This window comes from Protomyctophum parallelum (assembly GCF_964188405.1).
Source record: "Protomyctophum parallelum genome assembly, chromosome: 4".
Classification (NCBI taxonomy): domain Eukaryota; kingdom Metazoa; phylum Chordata; class Actinopteri; order Myctophiformes; family Myctophidae; genus Protomyctophum; species Protomyctophum parallelum.
Window position 1 is genome coordinate 28717255 of NC_139700.1, and position 20959 is coordinate 28738213.

At 43.3% G+C, this 20959-nt stretch overlaps 1 protein-coding gene across 1 annotated transcript in view; it reads right to left on the minus strand.

The window, feature by feature from the left end:
- The window catches only part of osbpl5 (oxysterol binding protein-like 5), a 122771-nt gene that overhangs the window by 61282 nt on the left and 40530 nt on the right, over positions 1-20959 (minus strand). The gene's annotated exons all lie outside the window — the stretch shown is intronic.

The window sequence follows — 20959 nt, forward strand, 5'->3', positions numbered from 1 at the left end:
TAATATACCTTTTTTTAATAGTCGTACTTACAAGGCGATTGTTTTACTTTTTTGAGTGTAAACAGCCTGGCTCTGGAGAGGAAAGAGGCTTCTGTCAGTGCTGCGGCGAGGGGAAAGCAACAAGATAAACACAGCCCTGAAAAGGAAATGTTTTGCATGGTTAGAATAAACTATAAACTCTGTAACGTTAATGAAGGGCGTTTCTGAGCGTGCAAACGTTATCCCCCCCTCCCCCCCTTATTTGTGATGTGTTATGAAGTTGTGCATGGTTCGAGAGGCATGCATTTTCTTCTGTAATTGACACAATTTCAAATTGTGTTTATTTTAGTCGCTATTGTCAGGCTTTTTTTTGACTGAAAGACTGTAGAATGAAATGTTTGAACAGAAATGGCACACGCCCTCATGGCACACGCCCCCCATTCCTGTGGGTCCTAATTATTCAGTGACCTGTTTTACTCACTGACAGTCTTCTGGCAAAACAATTCATCTATGGCTGCTGCAACGCAGCAAAACTATCCAGGACAAAGTCATAAAGATAAACGGAAGACTTCTTTCTTTTGGTCACATACAAGACAGGTCACATACAAGTCACATGGAATCAGATTTTTTCCAATGTGACTTGAGCCACATTCAGAGGTGGTTTCAAATCTGATTTGAGGCGATCTGTCTGTCTGTCTGAATCCAACAACCTGTTCTAAATCAGATTCCATGTGACTTGTATGTGACCTGTCTGCATTTAGACTTAATTTAAACAAATCAGATTCCAATCTGGATGTGGCACAGATCTGATTCAGGCTGGATTTGGCTGCCATTCTGAACACGCAGATCAGATCTGGTCACTTGAAAACGGCAGTGTGAATGATCAGACCAAAAGATCAGATTTGAGAAATAAATCAGATTTGAATCAGATTTGACTGAATGTGACTGCAGTCTAAATGAGGCCTTAAATTCTCACTGCTGCCGTTGAAATTTGTCCTCATGGACAACGTTTTTATCGTTTTTTCAATAACAATTCCGTTCTCTAATTGTTCTTGTAAATTACGGTAAGTAATTAATTAAGATGTTTAACAATAATTTGTTGTAAAATAATAAGAGTTAAAGAACTACTAATAAGGGTCCATTTGGTTACAAACTATCCATCATTTAGCTGCGGACCACCTAGAACACCCTCACGGATCACTGGTGGTCCCCAGACCACTGGTTGAGAACCACTGATCTATCTGTATGTATGGGGCCAATCTTAAGACAGCCACAGCCGTGTGGCATGGCGTGGCGTACCGCCATGTGACGTGCGAACATGCATTATAAAACACTTAACACATATAGCACGGAGCACAACGGACACACAACGGACAAAGCAGCAGCAGTGCTAGCGGTGACCATAGATATTAAAACAAAAAAAATAGATGCCTCGTTGGCCGCTGCAGTTCATTGGAGCCAGGTGTCTCCATTGAAGATAGGAAGACAAGCGGAAGTGCTGAAGGCACGCTGCGTCGCTGCCCAAGTGATGTCACTCATGCGACTCCTTAATGTCTCTCGCTGCCATTTAAGTGACTACTGGCCAATCACAGCGCGTATTTCTTTTCCGGGACTTACGTTACGCTTGCGGAAGCTTGGAAGATTTCACTTGCTGTCAACATGAGTAGTGTTGCCAGAATTCGCCGAAAACTCATTATAATAAGCAGACATGGCAACAATGAGTCATTATTACTACTGCACCTCCCGGCTCTGTTGGCTTTTCACAGAGTGGTTGGACTACTACCTTCTCTCCTCCGCATCAGCTTCACTTCACTTCCTTTCCTCTCAGCATTATCAGGGCACTCACACAGCCAGCATGCAGTGCATTGCCATCAGGACACTCACACAGACAGTATGCAGTGCAGTGCCATCAGGACACTCACACAGCCAGTATGCAGTGCAGTGCCATCAGGACACTCACACAGCCAGCATGCAGTGCAGTGCCATCAGGACACTCACACAGCCAGCATGCAGTGCATTGCCATCAGGACACTCACACAGCCAGCATGCAGTGCATTGCCATCAGGACACTCACACAGCCAGCATGCAGTGCAGTGCCATCAGGACACTCACACAGCCAGCATGCAGTGCAGTGCCATCAGGACACTCACACAGCCAGCATGCAGTGCAGTGCCATCAGGACACTCACACTGCCAGCATGCAGTGCAGTGCCATCAGGACACTCACACAGCCAGTATGCAGTGCAGTGCCATCAGGACACTCGCACAGCCATCATGCAGTGCAGTGCCATCAGGACACTCACACAGCCAGCATGCAGTGCAGTGCCATCAGGACACTCGCACAGCCATCATGCAGTGCAGTGCCATCAGGACACTCGCACAGCCATCATGCAGTGCAGTGCCATCAGGACACTCACACAGCCAGCATGCAGTGCAGTGCCACTTTGCACATGCTTTAGGGACCACTTCACCCACCTTCCTCGACCCTAAATTGGACCTCACCGACGCTCATTATGAGATGGTGCCATTTTTGTCTACTCTATCCGTGTCTCAAAGGAGGGCTGTGAAGGTCATTTCAAACAAGTTTGCAATTTTTAAAAACTTATTTATCACTTCATTGATGCAAGGACAATGGCTTCTATTTTGACGACTGATTCTATTCTACGTCGCATTATCTATCGATTATTTATCGCGGGAGGACATATCGCAATATCGATATTTCAGCACACGCCTAATTATTTCCCACCATGGAGTAACCTCGCGTCAGACTATCCAGCTGGGTAAGACGGGCAGTGTCGGTAGGCCAATCAGAGGCAGGCGGGGCGTTACCATGTCTATGCTCGGACGTAGAATAGAATCAGGCTAATCAGCACAGTCACAATGACAACATGACGTAACGATATCCGCTCCTGACCGGATCAATTTAGTAACACAGAGCAGGCTTTCCTCCGAGGTGGAAAGCCTGGTGACGTGAGGTTACAGGGCACCATTGAAAAAGAGACCCTGGTCTAGGTTTAAAAATAAATAAAATTTAAAATTAGTAATGTTAATTTTACCATGACACCTAGGCCATGCTTTGAGCGTGACATGCCGCGCTGCATGTGTCTCGCAATGTTTGAGCATTCATTCATACCATTAGTGACAAACTGACACGACAGCGTTACCACATGACATGCCCCTAAAGGATATTTAATTGAAATATAAAAAAAATATTTTTGGCATCTGCCACTTGAATTAAGGTGACTTGATTGATTGACATAAAAAGGGCCTGTGTTGCTGTATACAAACGTTGGTAACATTATAAATTAAATACCAAAAATACCCTACCTATTCCATATCTTCCCCTCTATTTCCCAGTGCATTTGTCTTATATGTAACGCCAGTGACGCTATTCCAGAGCCCCCTCAGGTATTAAACTATTTTCAGCAATGGTATAATATTTCTTTCAGTGGGTAGATCTTGTTGAGCTGGTAATTTTGAAAGTAGCTCTCAAGTAAAAAAAGTGTGGGCACCCCTGCTTTAGACAGAAACTATAGAAAAATACGCACATCACTTCATGGAGGTGCTGGGTTCAAAAAGTAACATATGAAAAGAGAAGGGAACCCGCACACTCGTATGCTCCAAAAGATAACTTTTATTGACGACGTTTCGAGCCAAGGCTCTTCATCTGGTCAAACTCAAGATGTCAGTGATCCATCCACTTAAATAGACACCCACAGGTCACGTTACTAGTCAGTGGGTGGAACTAACACTACATGGTCATTAGATCAAATACTGAAATATCATTAAAAACAGTGTTACACATTTCTCAAATCCACCACAGTGGAGTAAGACAAAAGGACATCATGATTATTAAAGAATCTAAAACAGTGATTCACATAATCAGGTATTATTAAATAATTAGGCAACAATTCAAATGTATACAGCATACAATAAAGAAATTACAAAAAGTGGCTGATGGGAAAGTCCTCGTTCATTCCCTTTGGGGACATTGTATTTAGGGTATAAATCCAAAAGGATTCACGCTGTAACAATATTCTATTTAGATCCCCTCCTCGCCTGGGGCATTTAAGAGTGGCCACAGTGTGTTTTGCGGCCAGAAAATGCATTGCAACCGGGCTTTTTGGATCTTGGTTACGGATGCTGCTTCTATGTTCGGATATGCGTGTCTTTAGAGCCCTGTTGGTCTTGCCAACGTATCCTAGTCCACATGGGCATTTGAGTAAGTATATCACATTGTTTGTTGTGCAGATTATGGTGCCCTTGATGTCAAAGTTTTTGCCCGTGAGTGGGTGCGTAAAAGTGTGGCTCTTATTGGTGAAGTTGCATTGTGCGCACCTGCCGCATTTGTAATTGCCATCGGGGATTTTAGTCAAAAAGTTAGAATCTGGCGGGATAGGAGTGAGATCTGATTTTACAACAGTTTGTCTGATATTAGGAGGACGTTTGTAAACAACCCTTCTTTAAAAGTATTGGCCAGTTTGGGGTCGCTGCTGAGTATGTACCAATGTTTTTTTATAGCACATTCAAATTATTTTCCCAGGGCTGAGTATTGCACAATGCATAGAGGACCGTTACTTGAGGGGGGGGTCCCGTTTTGATTGAAGAACCTCCTCTTGTGTTGGGTCGCTGAATCTGTCGCATGCCTTTTTTAGCCATTCGTCTGGATAGCCTCTGCTTCTGAAGCGCGCATCTAGGATATCTGCCTGTGTTTTGTAGTCTGCGTCTTCACTACAGAGTCTCCTCATGCGGCTATGTTGACTTATCGGAAGGCTGCGTTTCAGTGGTAGCGGATGGAAGCTGTCAGCTCGGAGCAAGGCATTACTGTCTGTGGGTTTTCTATAGACGTCTGTTTTAAAACCTTTGCGGTTGCGTATGATGCGTATGTCCAGAAAGCTGATTTCCTTTTTGTCAAAGGTGATAGTGAATTTCAGTGATTCATTACAGGAGTTGATATAGTCGAAAAACATTTTTAGATCCTGTTCACTGCCGCTCCATAGTAGAAAAATGTCATCCACATAGCGTCGCCAAAGTTTTCCCATCAGCCACTTTTTGTAATTTCTTTATTGTATGCTGTATACATTTGAATTGTTGCCTAATTATTTAATAATACCTGATTATGTGAATCACTGTTTTAGATTCTTTAATAATCATGATGTCCTTTTGTCTTACTCCACTGTGGTGGATTTGAGAAATGTGTAACACTGTTTTTAATGATATTTCAGTATTTGATCTAATGACCATGTAGTGTTAGTTCCACCCACTGACTAGTAACGTGACCCGTGGGTGTCTATTTAAGTGGGTGGATCACTGACATCTTGAGTTTGACCAGATGAAGAGCCTTGGCTCGAAACGTCGTCAATAAAAGTTATCTTTTGGAGCATACGAGTGTGCGGGTTCCCTTCTCTTTTCACCCCTGCTTTAGAGCCTATGGACCTCATTCACAACGGCGTTTACGCTCATATCGTATTACGGCATTTACGAGGATTCCCACATTACGTGGGAATTCATGGCCATGAACTTGGCCGTGACGTTGACGGCCGTTGGTCATAAACTCCGCTCATTTCCGTGTCAGCTCAGGGGGTGGTGTAACCTGATCAAGGCATGCATATATTTATTTAGAAGGCTTTAGTCTTCATGCTGAATCAATTAATAGTTCCAAAACCTCAAATAAAATATGTAGGCATGTGTCCCCACTCCCCAACATTGGTCAGCACATAAAAAAATGATAGCCTATATACAGTATAGCCGAGTAGCACGCAGCTTGCGCTTGTATGCCTATATGCATGCATTCTATGGTTCACAAACATGACGGTCTGACAGACAGACAGCAGACTGACAGTCAAGTACCGACCCGAGAGCTACAAGCTCGTAGCGCGGCACACGAGCTTGTAGATCTGCTATTTTTTTTAAATCGTGAAAATGTGACACAAATCTTTGAATATTCTTTCAGAGTGAGCGTTTTTAACTAAAATCTTTCTTTCTGGGGGGGTTCCTGCATGGAACAACATATTTTCAGCTGGGGGTCGGCGCCAATTACATATCATTTTTGGGGTCCTTGACATAAAATATTGAGCACCACTGATATAGAAACATGGGTATTTCAGAAAACTGAAGACATTTGTAGAATCAAACAGGTCTAAATGGCCATCGGTGGCCCGCTGACACATTGCCCTTTTGATGTCACTTTTGTCGCCCCAAAGCCTAAATGTCCCTTTAGTGGCCCACTATCAGGTTGGGGTGTTGTGCTGAGCAGCTCCCGCAGGTGGTTTAGAGTGTAGGAGGGGGACATAGCTGAACAGTAACCAGACTGTCTAAAAGCTCTGTAAGTGGCCCCTAGGGGCCACGCTGCTCCTTACAACAAACTGAAAAATGTACGAAGGGAGGAGAGCAACCCAGCTAGTAGTTTTCCAGATATAGTTGCTATCGGGTGGAAACCTCATGTCCAAATTGTGTTTTTTGACCATACTACAGCGCACAAAAGCATAAAAAGTAGCAGATCTACAAGTGCAAAGCCCTGAGCGAAGCGACGTGTTTTGAGCTTGTAGATCTGCTACTTTAGATTTTCTTTTTTATCCTGAAAGATAACAGTTTTGGACATATGTTTCCGACAGAGACGACAGACAGACAGACAGAGACGACAGACAGACAGACATACAGACAGACAGACAGACAGACAGACAGACAGACAGACAGAATAAAATGACCAATGGTAAATTGAGTAAATAGAAATAGAGTAAGAGTGGTAATTCCTACAGTACATTCTAAACAACACATGATTGGGTTAACTTGACATAAGAACACTATAGGCTCAACTAAACTACCTCGAATTTGTGTTCCATTGTGTGTTCCATACCGACTCGCTGTGAAAGAAATACAGGAAGAATCACAATGTCCTCACACCTTCTCCACTGAAACCCTTTTAAGTGGTATAAACCCACACAGAGAAGCCAAACCCTATACACTTCATATAAAACCCAACCCTGACAGTACGTTTTAACAGTGGGCGACAGCCAGACGAATTTTCCAGAAGTGCATTAATTGTCTATGGGACCCGGCGACTACCGGCGATAGCAGGCAACAGGCGATGGTCGAAAAGTGGGCGGAGGAACATCGTCGAAAAGATAATTCACTTTTTCGGGCGATAACGGGCGATGTGTCGGCCAATGCTTGCCCGCTGTTAAAACGCACTGTAAGGGCCACATCTCGCCCTGCCTTGCGTTGGGCTCTTAAATGACACTCTTTCAATTTCCACACACAACCACCATGACAAGGAAAAGCAACGCAAGCAGCCAATTTGAGTTGAATCGCAACGGCAATTTGAATTATACAGGGGGGCTATGCAAATGAGCTTCTTTCCCATGCATGCTCTATTTTCAGTTCTCTGCAGCATTTAAAGGCCCCGTTACGAGTACATCATGACGAGGCCTTTTTACAGAGCTCAATAACCCTCTATCCATCCACGGTAGAGAAGAGAATACTACGCTGTAGACAGAGGCTGCAGAGAAAGAATGAGCCTGTAGCTGATTAACATGGGGTGGGTTTTGGATGTGTAAAGGGCGGGCCTCGAGGGAGTGTGTGTGTGTGTGTGTGCGCGTGCGTGCGTGCGTGTGTGTGTGTGTGCGTGTGCACGTGTCTGTCTGTCTGTCTGCCTGCCTGCCTGCCTGCCTGTCTGTCTGTCTGTCTGTCTGTCTGTCTGTCTGTCTGTCTTAGAAGGCTGATCGTGTGCAGAATGCAGATCAGACGTGAGGAGAGGACCATCTTTAAGTTATGGATGACAAAGCAACAAGCTCTCTAATCTCTGTGTTGTGCAATGCTATAGACGCACTGCAGGGCTCAACAGTGAGCTCTGCTTTTCACAAGCAGCAACATCTCCACACTGGCCACCAGGCAGCCAAAAATATATATACACACTTTTGAACACGTATTTTTCGTAGTACAAGTACAAGAATCTCCATCAGGACATTGTCTGTCCTACTGAAGGTCTAAGAGACCAAAACGTCGACCTAATAAAGAGCAACATTTGTTTTGTGTCCGACAGTGTGCGGGACCTCTTCTTTGTCTTTCAAAGATACCCTTTTCAAGGAATCAAGGCAAACATCAAAGAGGAGGAACATCCGCACACTTATTTATGGAGCTCCTATAAAGACTTACTTTGTTAAAGGCAAAAATGCAACATTTCGACCCTCAAGGTCTTCATCAGGAAAAAGTGAGGAGCTGTAGAAACAAGTGTTACTTCCTCCTCTTAATCTTAAACTAACTAATAACCTGAAAGTAGCAGATACTGATAGACATGCAGACTATGGAATCCAAATGACTGAAAGATCAGTCGTGGCGAGACTGAGCGATTTAATCCACGGCTCAAATCAAGTTCCTGTATCTGAAGGTAAGAAGCTTATGGTGATACCATGAGCTCAGATACTGAATGGTGTCTTGTCTCGTCGGACTACAGTTTCCCTCAAGCATGACCGGCCGATATAGAGTCTCATTTTAAAACAAGAGTCCCTGGCTCCAGGATCAGGGTTGTTACAGGGTCCCATTCTGGTTGAATGGAGAGAGCCTGATAATATTTCCTAGCAGGGTGCTTTTAAAACTCCTTCAGTGCCACCTGGTGGTCACCAGTTTAGGCTCTGAGTGCCAATTATCCCATTATAAAAAAAGGGGGGCGTTTAAAAAAAAAGTGTAAAAAAAAAAAAAAAAGTAAAAAAATTATAATTACGTCTTGTCGGCCTTGGCACCCATTTCAAAGACGTCTAGAAGACGGGATTACGGTTTTGGCACTTAAACAGTTTTAATTCACTCTCAAGCCCGACACACACCGTCTGCGACCGCCGCGGCACAGTATTGCCGCGCGCCATAGCCGCACGGCAACACCAACAGGACGCGGCGTGCTAGCACGCGGCTGGGGAGTTTTGTTGACTATTCCAATTCCATTGCCACGCCCACGGATAGTCGGGTGGAGGCCGCGCGGCAACGCCTGGAAAATAGAACAGCGGTGCATCGGCGCGGCAGGCGAGGCGTGACCGCGCGTCGGACGCAGCCGGTGTGCGATAGGTTCATTGAAAATAATGGAGGCGGCTGTGTCCGCCGCGCGGCGACGCGCGGGGGACTCAGCCGGTGTGTGGTGGGCTTCACTCTCCTCTCAATGGGACCCTTTTGTCTGGCAGACTTGGAGCTGACATCATGTTGGAGACGAGTGAGGAACTGAACAGGCCCTCCTCCTCCTAACACCACACCATGCTGGGAGTAGTTCCAGATAGATCCTAGCTGTCAGGCAGAAACCTCTCATCTCCATATTCTAACGTTAATTAATGCCATACTCCATCATACTACAGCATCGAACAGCGTCTTGAGCCTTTCGCCATTTATTTTATTTGAATCCCGAAAAGTAACTGTTACGGACCACGGTCCTTTTGATTATTTGTTATTTGTTTAAGTATAATTATTATTTATGGTGGCTACTAAATTAGGATAATAATTATAAGTTTGGTATTTGTTATTATGTTTTGGGGCATGTAACAAGTTGTATTTCTTTTACTGCAGTACTCAAGTGAATTGACAGACATGGCTGTGAGTGACAGGTCTCTGATTGGACCTGCCCCCCTCTGGTCCTTATTGGTTCTCCCTGACAACACCAGTTTCCTGTTGGCTGGGCACTCTTCCTGTTGCTCTATAAAAGCTCAGTTGAACTTGACTTCACCAGGGGACGACAGCATTCTGCAGCAGAGACTCGATCCCTCTAGTCCTCTCTTGTTGCCTGCCTTATTATTTTTGTTTACTATTAGTTCTGGTTCCTTGCTGTAAGTGTTTGATTTGTTTATTTAGTTCAGTGTTGTTATAATAATCTTTATCATAGTATATTATGAGTCTGTAAAACCTGCTATCTAGCCTTGTTTAAAAGCCCGGTTCCTACCTCCACCATGTAGGAGTGCCAGGTCTTTTTTCTTTTGGTACTTTATTGTAATTTTGGTTAGTTAGGGTAGTTAGGGATTTAGAATTGTCTTTTGTTTAAATTCTGTTAGGGCCTTAGGTAGGGGTAAACTTTTGTTTTCTAGTTAGATTCGTTTTGTTAGAATAGCACCTGCACTCTGAAGCTAACTTATGGGAGAATTGTGAACCAGAATTGTATAAATTGTCTCTGCCACTGAAAGAAAAGGGCTGCTACAAATAAATTGAAGTTCTTTTCACCCTGTCTCCTCTCAAATTGTGTCATGTCCCTTCACCCTAGACGAAGGTCCATAACAGTAACGATGACTATATTTGAGAGAGAGAGAGAGAGAGAGAGAGAGAGAGAGAGAGACTGATTGTATAAACTGGTTGTATAAACTGCCAGTCCATTCCTATCTGGAAAAGAAGAAACTTTAAAAAGGCATCTATCTATATGCTTATGAAACGCACACAATCTCGCCGTGCGTGCGTTAGTAGTATTCTAATATTACATAATATTCCATCTGGCAAAAATTAGCCGCCTATGAAGGTGGGTCCTCCTTGCAAAACAACAACAATGTGGTCTGCTATACAGGCAGCTAGGCTAAAGCTGCTAACAGGCAGCTATAGTGAGTCTGAGAGAAACTTAAAACTAAGTCAAACTGAAGGGAGGAATATACGTTTGGCGTGGGACTGGGAGTGAAGTTCTCAACCCTGCCGATGACGGATGGATATGCCGTATGAAAATACATTGCAATGTGAGAACGTGTATGGCTTGTTACCATGGAAATGGATATATACAACCACTACGTAACATTGGTGAACTGTGTTGAGAGAGTGATGAGTGACATATTAATTTGTTTGTACAAGTACGTATAAATAGCTTATCTACAAGGTCACAAAGCGTTGTTGTGAGCTTGTAGATTGGCTATACTGTATACGCCTCCCTGCGCAGCGGATTGCAGATGGTGCGGATTAATACATTAAATTAATTAATTAATGCGGTCGGATAACGGGCGGATTATTAATATGCACACATGGATTTCGGGTGACAAAAAAGCTCATCCGCTGGTCTCTACGCAGCACCTATTGGGCCACTAATAACATAGCGCACATGCGTGCACACGCACACGCACATGCACACGCACGCACACACACACACACACACACACACACACACACACGTGAGAGAGAGTAGTACCTAAGTAAGTAAATAAGACAACTAAACACCTTCATGGTTTATTTAAAACGGCAGCGAGAGGGAAGTCAATGGGGTCACTGTCACTGAGAGTGCAAGTTCTGGCCTTTTGTCTTGGGCAGCCACTTGATAGCCGTGTCACAAGCTGCCAGGCCCAAAAGCTAAATGAACGCCAAGTTACGCTGCAGCGCGGCTAGGCTTTCACTATATAGAGTGTAGGTCCCGATGGCTAAACAGCCACTGTGCTCTGGTTACACACACCGTTGTCAGTAGTGGTTTCAGGTCCTCTCTCAGTCTTGTCCCACTTTTAATCCTCAAAATTACTGTTATTCTGATTCATGACACTGGCACAGAGAGCTGCCTAAATGTCCCCGGGATGCTAGATGAGAATCATTCAGAACAATGCATTGTACACAAAAAAAAACACTCAAAGCATATTTTATGGTGTCACGTGGCAAATATTTGCAGACCCTGATGTTCAAATGTTCAAATCTAAAATACAAACTTTGAAAGACTGTCAGAGTGTCAGAGTCTACGCACCTTAAAATGATAATCTGTGATAATGTAACATGGTCTTAATAAGGGGAAAGTACCGTGGGCCCGGCAGCCGGTCTAAATGGGTTAACCAGTTTGATAACAGTACATGTAGTACAGTCAAAGGTTATGCAAGGAGAACACAAAATGCCCCAGGCGACTCGTTTCCATAGTGGACCCATTGATCAGTCAGCAAGCAATACAGACAGTCCGTCACGTTGTACGGGTGCACATGAACACCTCTCTCGCCAAAACGGTCCATCCCCCTGTCTCCCTTCCCTTGTCCCTCAACGCCCCTATATAACTTACAGACAAGATGTTTTTATAGAAGCTGGCTGGCAGGAAGGGTGGTGCTTTTCCCTGACAGATACACAGGCTTATATAGGCCTGCAGCCTTTGAGTGCTAATCGAATGAACACGACAGCAATTCAATGTGGGGCAGAGAGAAGACCGATGGAGTCCATCAGCATATGGACGAGAGGCTCTTCTGCCAGATGCCAGCCCGGTTTAGTCAACAAACACACAGCACACAGGCCCGCAAAGATCAATGGCAAAACGAGAGTGCGGGAGCTGTCTAAATTACAGAAGCAGAAGCTGTTGTGCTTTAGCTGGAGATTGCATGGATTAAAGCAAAAATACAAACATACTACTGAAAAACTGTATGACCAAGTCCTATGTGCAATTTGTGAAACAGTGTGAAACAAGCCCCACAGCCACAGGCCACACACTATAGCACCGTTTTCTAAATAATTTTCACAATATGTAAAAGTATGATGTTTTAGTAATATGTGACCAAATTTGACTGATCGACTGCCATTGGATTCTTTTGAATTTTCGTTTTTTGGTTCTTCAGTTTGACCCACCAGTTTTGGAGATATGGCTTATAGAGTAATGTCTTGCAGAAAACAGCGAGTTGAGAAAACAGGCTTGAAAGGTTCACTTATGTGGTCTCTAACATTACGCCTAGCTACATGTTTAAGCATTTATTTCATATTTACATGTCAATTTCAGCTCTGACACTTATTTCAGACATGCTCTAGTATGTGAAGAGTCTGCCTGTGCTGCCAGTCAAATCTGGTCACATATTTGTTTCTGCTGTTCAACATACTGCCGACCAGGTGAAGAAATCAAGGAGCGAGGCTTTTAACATATCCGAGACCATATTAGGCTTTTATGGAAGACGCTTCAGAACATAATCCTTATTTGACCACTTCAAATGCTCTAATGTTAAAATAATAACCGAATAAGCACTCAATGTGTCACAGACGCATTGAGAGCTTGTATTTTCGCTGAACAACATGCTTCTACGCATGCAGAGAAGATCCTAATTATAACAGTAGTCTACGCATGCAGAAGATCCTAATTATAACAGTAGTCTACGCATGCAGAGAATATCCTTATTATAACAGTAGTCTACGCATGCAGAAGATCCTAATTATAACAGTAGTCTACGCATGCAGAAGATCCTAATTATAACAGTAGTCTACGCATGCAGAAGATCCTAATTATAACAGTAGTCTATGCATGCAGAAGATCCTAATTATAACAGTAGTCTACGCATGCAGAGAAGATCCTAATTATAACAGTAGTCTACGCATGCAGAAGATCCTAATTATAACAGTAGTCTACGCATGCAGAAGATCCTAATTATAACAGTAGTCTACGCATGCAGAAGATCCTAATTATAACAGTAGTCTACGCATGCAGAGAAGATCCTAATTATAACAGTAGTCTACGCATGCAGAGAAGATCCTAATTATAACAGTAGTCTACGCATGCAGAGAAGATCCTAATTATAACAGTAGTCTACGCATGCAGAGAAGATCCTAATTATAACAGTAGTCTACGCATACAGAAGATCCTAATTATAACAGTAGTCTACGCATGCAGAGAAGATCCTAATTATAACAGTAGTCTACGCATGCAGAAGATCCTAATTATAACAGTAGTCTACGCATGCAGAAGATCCTAATTATAACAGTAGTCTACGCATGCAGAGAAGATCCTAATTATAACAGTAGTCTACGCATGCAGAGAAGATCCTAATTATAACAGTAGTCTACGCATGCAGAGAAGATCCTAATTATAACAGTAGTCTACGCATACAGAAGATCCTAATTATAACAGTAGTCTACGCATGCAGAGAAGATCCTAATTATAACAGTAGTCTACGCATGCAGAGAAGATCCTAATTATAACAGTAGTCTACGCATGCAGAGAAGATCCTAATTATAACAGTAGTCTACGCATACAGAAGATCCTAATTATAACAGTAGTCTACGCATGCAGAGAAGATCCTAATTATAACAGTAGTCTACGCATACAGAAGATCCTAATTATAACAGTAGTCTATGCATGCGCGAGAACGTTCCGTGCGTGCAGGGGTGAGCAAGCTTGTTGCCTAGCAACTGCATGGCTCAAAAAGTAGTTTTTTAGCGGTGCCGTTTCAGATCCATATAAAGCGATATAAAACATATACGTCAATGGCAGAAAACAGATGGCTATTAAAATAGATGTATACGTCAACAGCAGACAATGTTAAAAGAGAGTGTGGGAGCTGTCTAAAATACAGAAGCAGAGACATAAATGCTGTTGAGCTGGAGATCATCCTTAAGAACATCATTAACAGCGAAAGGTCCAAGGTACAATGTGTTGCCCTATATGCTGCTTCCTGCTGACGCACAATAATGAAGACAAACAATATCACAGCTCTCCATGGCAGACAAAGTGTGATTTATTTTTATCCCATTCAGGACGGGAACCCCTTTCGGTGTTTTAAGGATTATGTTATACATAATAGCTACAAGCTCATAGCGAGCTTGTAGCTCTGCTATTTATTTTTTTATTGTGAAAATGTGCCGCAAATCTTTGAATATATATTCTTTCAGAGCAAACGTTTTTAACTAAATTCTTTGCTTCTGGGGGGTCCCAGGAAAAACATATTTTCAGATGAGGGTCAGTGGCCAATTTCAGATAATTTCTGGGGTCCTTGACATGAAATAATTTGAGAACCACTGATATAGAAACATAGGTTTTTCAAGAAAACTGTCTGTGACCTGATTTAGAAGACATTTTGTAGAATCGGCCTCAGGTCTAATTGTTTCTTCATTACTGTGCTTCAGAAGAAGACAATAAGGCCCTGATTGCTTTCTTCCTGTCATTGGTGAAGAGGAAGAGGCTGTGAGATCAAACACAAAGCACGACTAAAGTGTATGAATAGACATGAGTCTGTAGACTGCATTGTGCTCATTAAACGACGCTTTGCATTTTATGATCAAAAGGGTACTCAACGCAACGCTCTACTTCATGCTGTTAAAGGACCACTTCACCACTTTTCAATCTATCGTCATATAATAGGTCCTCTCTAATAATCATGATAAAATGGCCACCATTTTTTCCTACTCAGTCTGTGTCTCATAGGAGGGCTGACATTATCATTAGACAGATTTTTTTACAAAAATGTTTAGATTTGTATTATGGTGAGAATGACGTCTTCCATTTTCGCATTGCAACTTTGCAGGACTAGAAAGCCTGCAGTTTCAATTAGCTTGGATTCCCCATCGATGATGTCACTGGTGGACGGGTTTCTGAACTGCCCACAGCCCTCCTATGAGACACAGACTGAATAGAAAGAAATGGTGCCATTCTATCATGATTAGTATTATTTATTGACACTTTATGCACTAGTAACAATTAAAACATGCTGGCCAAGTTCGTAGCCCAACTGTGATTTATTCTGCCTGACGTTCGACAGGAAATTGTATTTCTGCCGGCTTCAATATTCCAAGGTCAGAGCCAAATGAAATGTATTTTGAAGCTGCACACGACCAGCGTTTCAAAGAGTTCTCCCAATATGATTGGTGCCATTTTAACGAGCAAATCACCAGGACATAATCTACCTTCTGATACTGTGGAGAAATACCAGTTAACCCATTCAATCCGGGAAAGAATCTCTGTCATTTGAGATTGTTCATAGTTATTATTACATATATTGTCTGCCTGGTGGAAACCTATGTCAAAACTGTTACTTTTCAGGATTATATAAATAGCAACGATATACAGCAACATGGGTTTTACAGAATTAAACACCTACTTGGAGCTATGAGAGAATATGGCAAAGATTTGGAAACCCAGCTCGCAAAATACCGGGTGTACCGCAGCGAGGATGCCGCCTCTCAGACTCTCCTGCACTTCAAAGAGGGAAATGAGTGTCGCAATCAAGTCGCAAAAAAGGCAAAAAAAACTTTTAAAAGTGTATTAAAGGAACTTGATGATAATAAGGCTTGTATTGTGGCTTACGACTTCCTATTTACATTCTATGATGAAAAAGACGCTGGAGTCAAGCAGGGGTCACAGAGTACACCATACGCTCACTCAGCCGGGTGCAGGACAGCAAGAGGCGCAGGAAGTCAAAGACCTTTTGAAGGAAATTAAAACCAATGAACCAGGCCGAATTACTTTCACTGCCACGGTGCCACCTCAAAGAATCAACTGAGCGGAGTGATCGACAACGGGAGGTTGTGATTAATTCTATCTCAACTATAGCAACGGGAAAGCGGTCGGCCGTCTAACACATGATCTTTTCTTAGAATTGGACGGAATGATTTAGATCAAGAGTTATTCACTCTCGTCGGCTAAAATGGGGGAGATCATTTTCGATGATGTCCCACCGGAAAATGTTGCGCAACAGACGCTCCCAGCCTGTGGAGCGATGCAATCTTTTTGATCAATCTCCGTCTTGAGCGCTGGCCGTTTTGAAAAGGCGGAGAACTTTGTCCTGTGCGCTCAGGGTGTTAAGAATACTCTACACTCTCTGGAAGGACAGCAAATTTAATCCATTCGGAAAACCATGATGTTACACGTCCCCTAATGTAGCCCCCCAGCCAAGACCCGGCCCACAACAGCCCTGCCAATCGGGCTCAGATTGTGCGTCGGTCTGGCGAGTGGGAGACTGGGGGTCCATCCCCGCTACCTGCGTATCACTACACTAGCCCAACACAATGCATTGCATTCTTCCTTGGCAAATTGTCATATTATGCTCTAACTCTTATCAGAGTTACGACTGGACTTGGACCGCTTGTTTCAGTACTCTGCACCGAATGTCCCCCACCAACTCAAATGGGTCTGTCCCCCACCAACTCATGGAGTTTGCCTTGGACTGCACTGCACCTGACTGATCCTGGACGGCTGGACCACACTTTACTACGTCGTTCCGGACATGCAAGCGTGTGGTGTGTGTAGAGGGTATGCATGTGACATCATCATCATACCAGGAAGTTATGCGGGAATGCCTATTGAGTGTCAAAAAACTACTTTCTGGGCCCAGGCCGTAGCGTAACGGTCTGGGCACCGGACTGGTAATCCAGTCGCAGTGTGCCGCGGGTTCGACTCCCGGACCCGACACGGCCTTTACTGCATGTCATCCCCCCATCTCTCTCCCGTTTCCTGTCAGCCTACTGTCTGTCCCTTCAAAAATCAATAAAAGGCGTAAGCCGCAAAAAAATATCTTAAAAAAAAAAAAAAACTACTTTCTGGCCTTGACAGCCCATACATCCAAACAGAAAAGTCCTATTTGATTGAATTAAATTACTTTAAACATTAAATTCACTTTGTCACTCACTTTGCCACTCGATCTGCCACTCGATCTGCCATTCACTTTATGCATGTGCATACCCTCTATTGGGGGTGGGGGGGGGGGGGAACTCCTTCTCTTAACACTAGCATGACTGAGAGGTTATTTTGACCGATTTGTTTAGATATTGAAGTTGATTATCTTTGCCCATGAAGCTTTCAGAAGGATCCCCTTCCATGACCATCATCATCCATCACCATTCCATCATCTCAGCATCATCTCATCTGATTTTCTAAATATGAATTTAAGCACATGCTACTTCTGTCATATTTGACTTCAGTCATGCTAATGTTAAAGTGAACGCGGATGGTGGCATAGGCTAACTTCATTTATTCTAAGAAGCTAGCGGCAGAGAAAGAATTTAAAAGGTTTGAGAACGACTGATTTAAAGAATTAGTACTTGTACAAGTACTTGATCAATTTAGAAGAGCTCAGCTCACGCACAGCTGTAGGCTTTTGTAGTGTTGATAATTCACGGACGTGCTGTGAGAACTTTTATTTGAGACAGACACAAGTTCCTGCAGACAATACAATCTGCTTCTCATTGGGCACGACAAAAAAAAACGGTAGCCTATACTTTTTCAGCATTTCAATGGTGAAATGGCATAGTGTTTTGTCATTTGAATTCATTCACGGTAGAGGAGAGCTCAGTTCAGTGCAGTGCAGCACAGTGCAGCAACAGCTAGCCTTTTATCTGTGCATCGCGAGGACGAGGAGAGAGCACATGCTGCTAGGGCAGAGTTGAGTTATGAATAATACACAATAATACACAGTCCGCCTCTCAGAGTGCTTTTCCAAAGGAACCATGAAAGTGCATTGTAAATACATATGCTTTAATGGTCTGTGTCAGGGTTCCCCGTAAAGATACGTGCAAAAAACAGACAGCCCCCCAAAAGAGGACATGTCTGGGGAAAAGAGGACGTATGGTCGGCCTATCTAATCAGAAGCCAGCCAATCAGAATCAAGTATTGTGACTAACCGTTTTAGAAACGACATATTTGGAATCTGCTTCAGGTCTGATTGGGTTAAAATACGGCCTTCGTCCTTGACCCTGGACACTAACTTGTTTTATTATCATGCGTCATTCTGTAATATTGAAACTGTGGTTTACAATTAGCCGTTAATCAGTGACTAATGACTCTTCAGCCAAGCCGTGGCCCACATGACTCTGTCTCTCTCCAAGTTCCCACAGCAGCAGCAGGACTGAGTGAGACTCGACGTGTGTGTGTGTGTGTGTGTGTGTGTGTGTGTGTGTGTGTGTGTGTGTGTGTGTGTGTGTGTGTGTGTGTGTGCGTGTGTGTGTGTGTGAGCGTGTGTGTGTGCGTGTGTGTGTGTGTGCGTGCGTGCATGTGTGTGTTCGTGTGTGTGCCGAGAGATAAGAACAACAATTACCTCGCAAGTAGGAACCTGACCTTGACAGAGAGAGAAAGGGAAGAGGTTCATCAAAGATAGGTTCAATGCAACGCACAAAGTACAAAGGACAAAAAAGAAAGAAGAAAAAATCAGTCACGAAGAGGACGCCGAAGCTGTCATGACAGTCAGGGACAGTCAGGGACTTTTATAAGTGAAGGAAGGGCTAAAGAACTGCACAACTTTGCATTTTTCAGGTCACAAATTCCGCAGAGAACTCCATAATTATTGGGTGGCCGAGTCTTGTTATGACAGATTGTACATCAAACTGAAGCCATATTCTCTCTGTTGTTCAGACTGTATGTGTGGGAGAGCAGGCCAGTACATGGACACACCGTGGGTGTACAATGTTATTAAGCCAAACGTCAATCTAAATCCTAACGGTTTTCTGAAAAAAATATGTTGCTGTATCAGTGGTGCTCAAAACTTTTCTTCCATGTCAAGGACCCCCAAACTTATATATGTCTTTGTATCTCGTCCTCTCATCTCAAAATATTTTGATTTGAGTTAAAAATGCTTGTTTTAATAATATATATATTGAACTATTTGCAAAAAAAAAATCTTTTCAAATAGAACATTTTTGAATAACCCAAGTATAAAACGTCACTGATGTTGTCACATTGTTAATGGGTCAATGGAACGCAAGGGCTGAGCGGTATAGGGCCCTTATCATTATAATAAACCATGAAGGGAATTATCTATACGTCTTATCTTAGCTTTGCCATAAAAAAAGCATTAAATGATGTAGTAAATCAGAGAAGCTCTGTGTGTCTGTGTGTTCCACGTACGTGTACGACTGTCTTTGTGAGGACTGAACATACTCGTAAAGGAGCGAAAGATGTGGGAACAATCTTTCATTTTCATATAATGTATTCTATTGTACGGGTTAAAGGACGAGTTCGCCCACAACATAACTTATTTTCTATCAATTACATCCCATGAAGCCTACACCGTTTAAAGTATAGGGAAATGAACGTAGTCAATCGTAAACAGGCAAAAACATTCTCGCAAATGTACAACTTCAAGATTGTGTGTTTGTGTGAGAGTGAGCGGCGAAGGCTGTTACTGTAACCCTGGTTAATGTGTCATTTTATGTTCAATCTCATAAACTGTTGGCGCTGCTTAACGTGCCAAGACAAACACGGCAGGCGGGAGAGGCCGAATGTAAACACTTCCTGACTGATATATGAGGCCAAGTGCTGCTTTTCTCTCCCTACCGACCAAAACCACAGCCTGTTACCACCGTACTATACCCCAGGGCATACCTGTTGCCACCCTACTATACCCCAGGGCATTGGCTCTCAAAGTGAGATCTGGGGACCCCCAGGGGCATTGGCGAGGTTCCCGGGGGTCCCCAGCTAAATGTGTTAATATAGCATCACAATAATTTTATCCACTATCAAGTTGGGGTCCTTAGTTGGCAAAAAAAGTTTAGAAACTACTGCCCTGTTTTGCATGTTCTCCCCGTGTCCCCTAGGGTAGATACTCTCACAAAAACATGCAGTAATCCTGGTCTCTAAAACTACCTCCCCCTGGCCAGCTGGGGCGCCTGATGGAGGGGAAAGGAACTGGTCGAATAACGTGTCCCTTCCACTCGCTATGTCCGTCCGGGGAAATTCCCCTCTGTCAGGTGAAAAGAAGCAGATTGGACTCCTCATGCATAGAAGGAGGCATGAGGTCAGTCCGCTGCCCCTCCAGGTTGGCAGAGGAAGTGTAGCGCCCAGGATTACATTAGATAATTGGCACTGGGTGAAAAGAAAATTGTGGGATAAAAATTTAAATAAAAAAAAGAAACTACTGCCCTATATAGGGAACCAGCAGCAATGAATGAAAGAAAAAACCTGCTATGGGAGAGACCTGTTTTAGCACCAGTCCATATAAATTATATTGCACAACAACACACAAGAGTGGGATATCCGTTCAGCAAGCATGCACAGTCCCCGCTAAACAGAGACACCTGGTTTCTATGGTCAGAGCCCAAGTCGACTCAGAGCACATCGTGTGCTGAACAGCTGGCCTTCTGCCGTTGCTGTTTGTTTACCCAACAAATCAATGCACATGAAGACCCTGGAACACTGGCCTGTCCTAGAGACAGAACTCCACTGCTGTCAAATTAATTAAGTAAATACATGAATGAAAGAAAACAGATCTGTATGTATTTGGACTCCATAATTTGATATGTATTTGGCTGCAGAGCACTATTCTGAAAATGTATAGGGCCCCCATAAGAGAATTTTCGAAACATTTGGAAAAATCTTGAAAAATCAAGTATAAAATAGG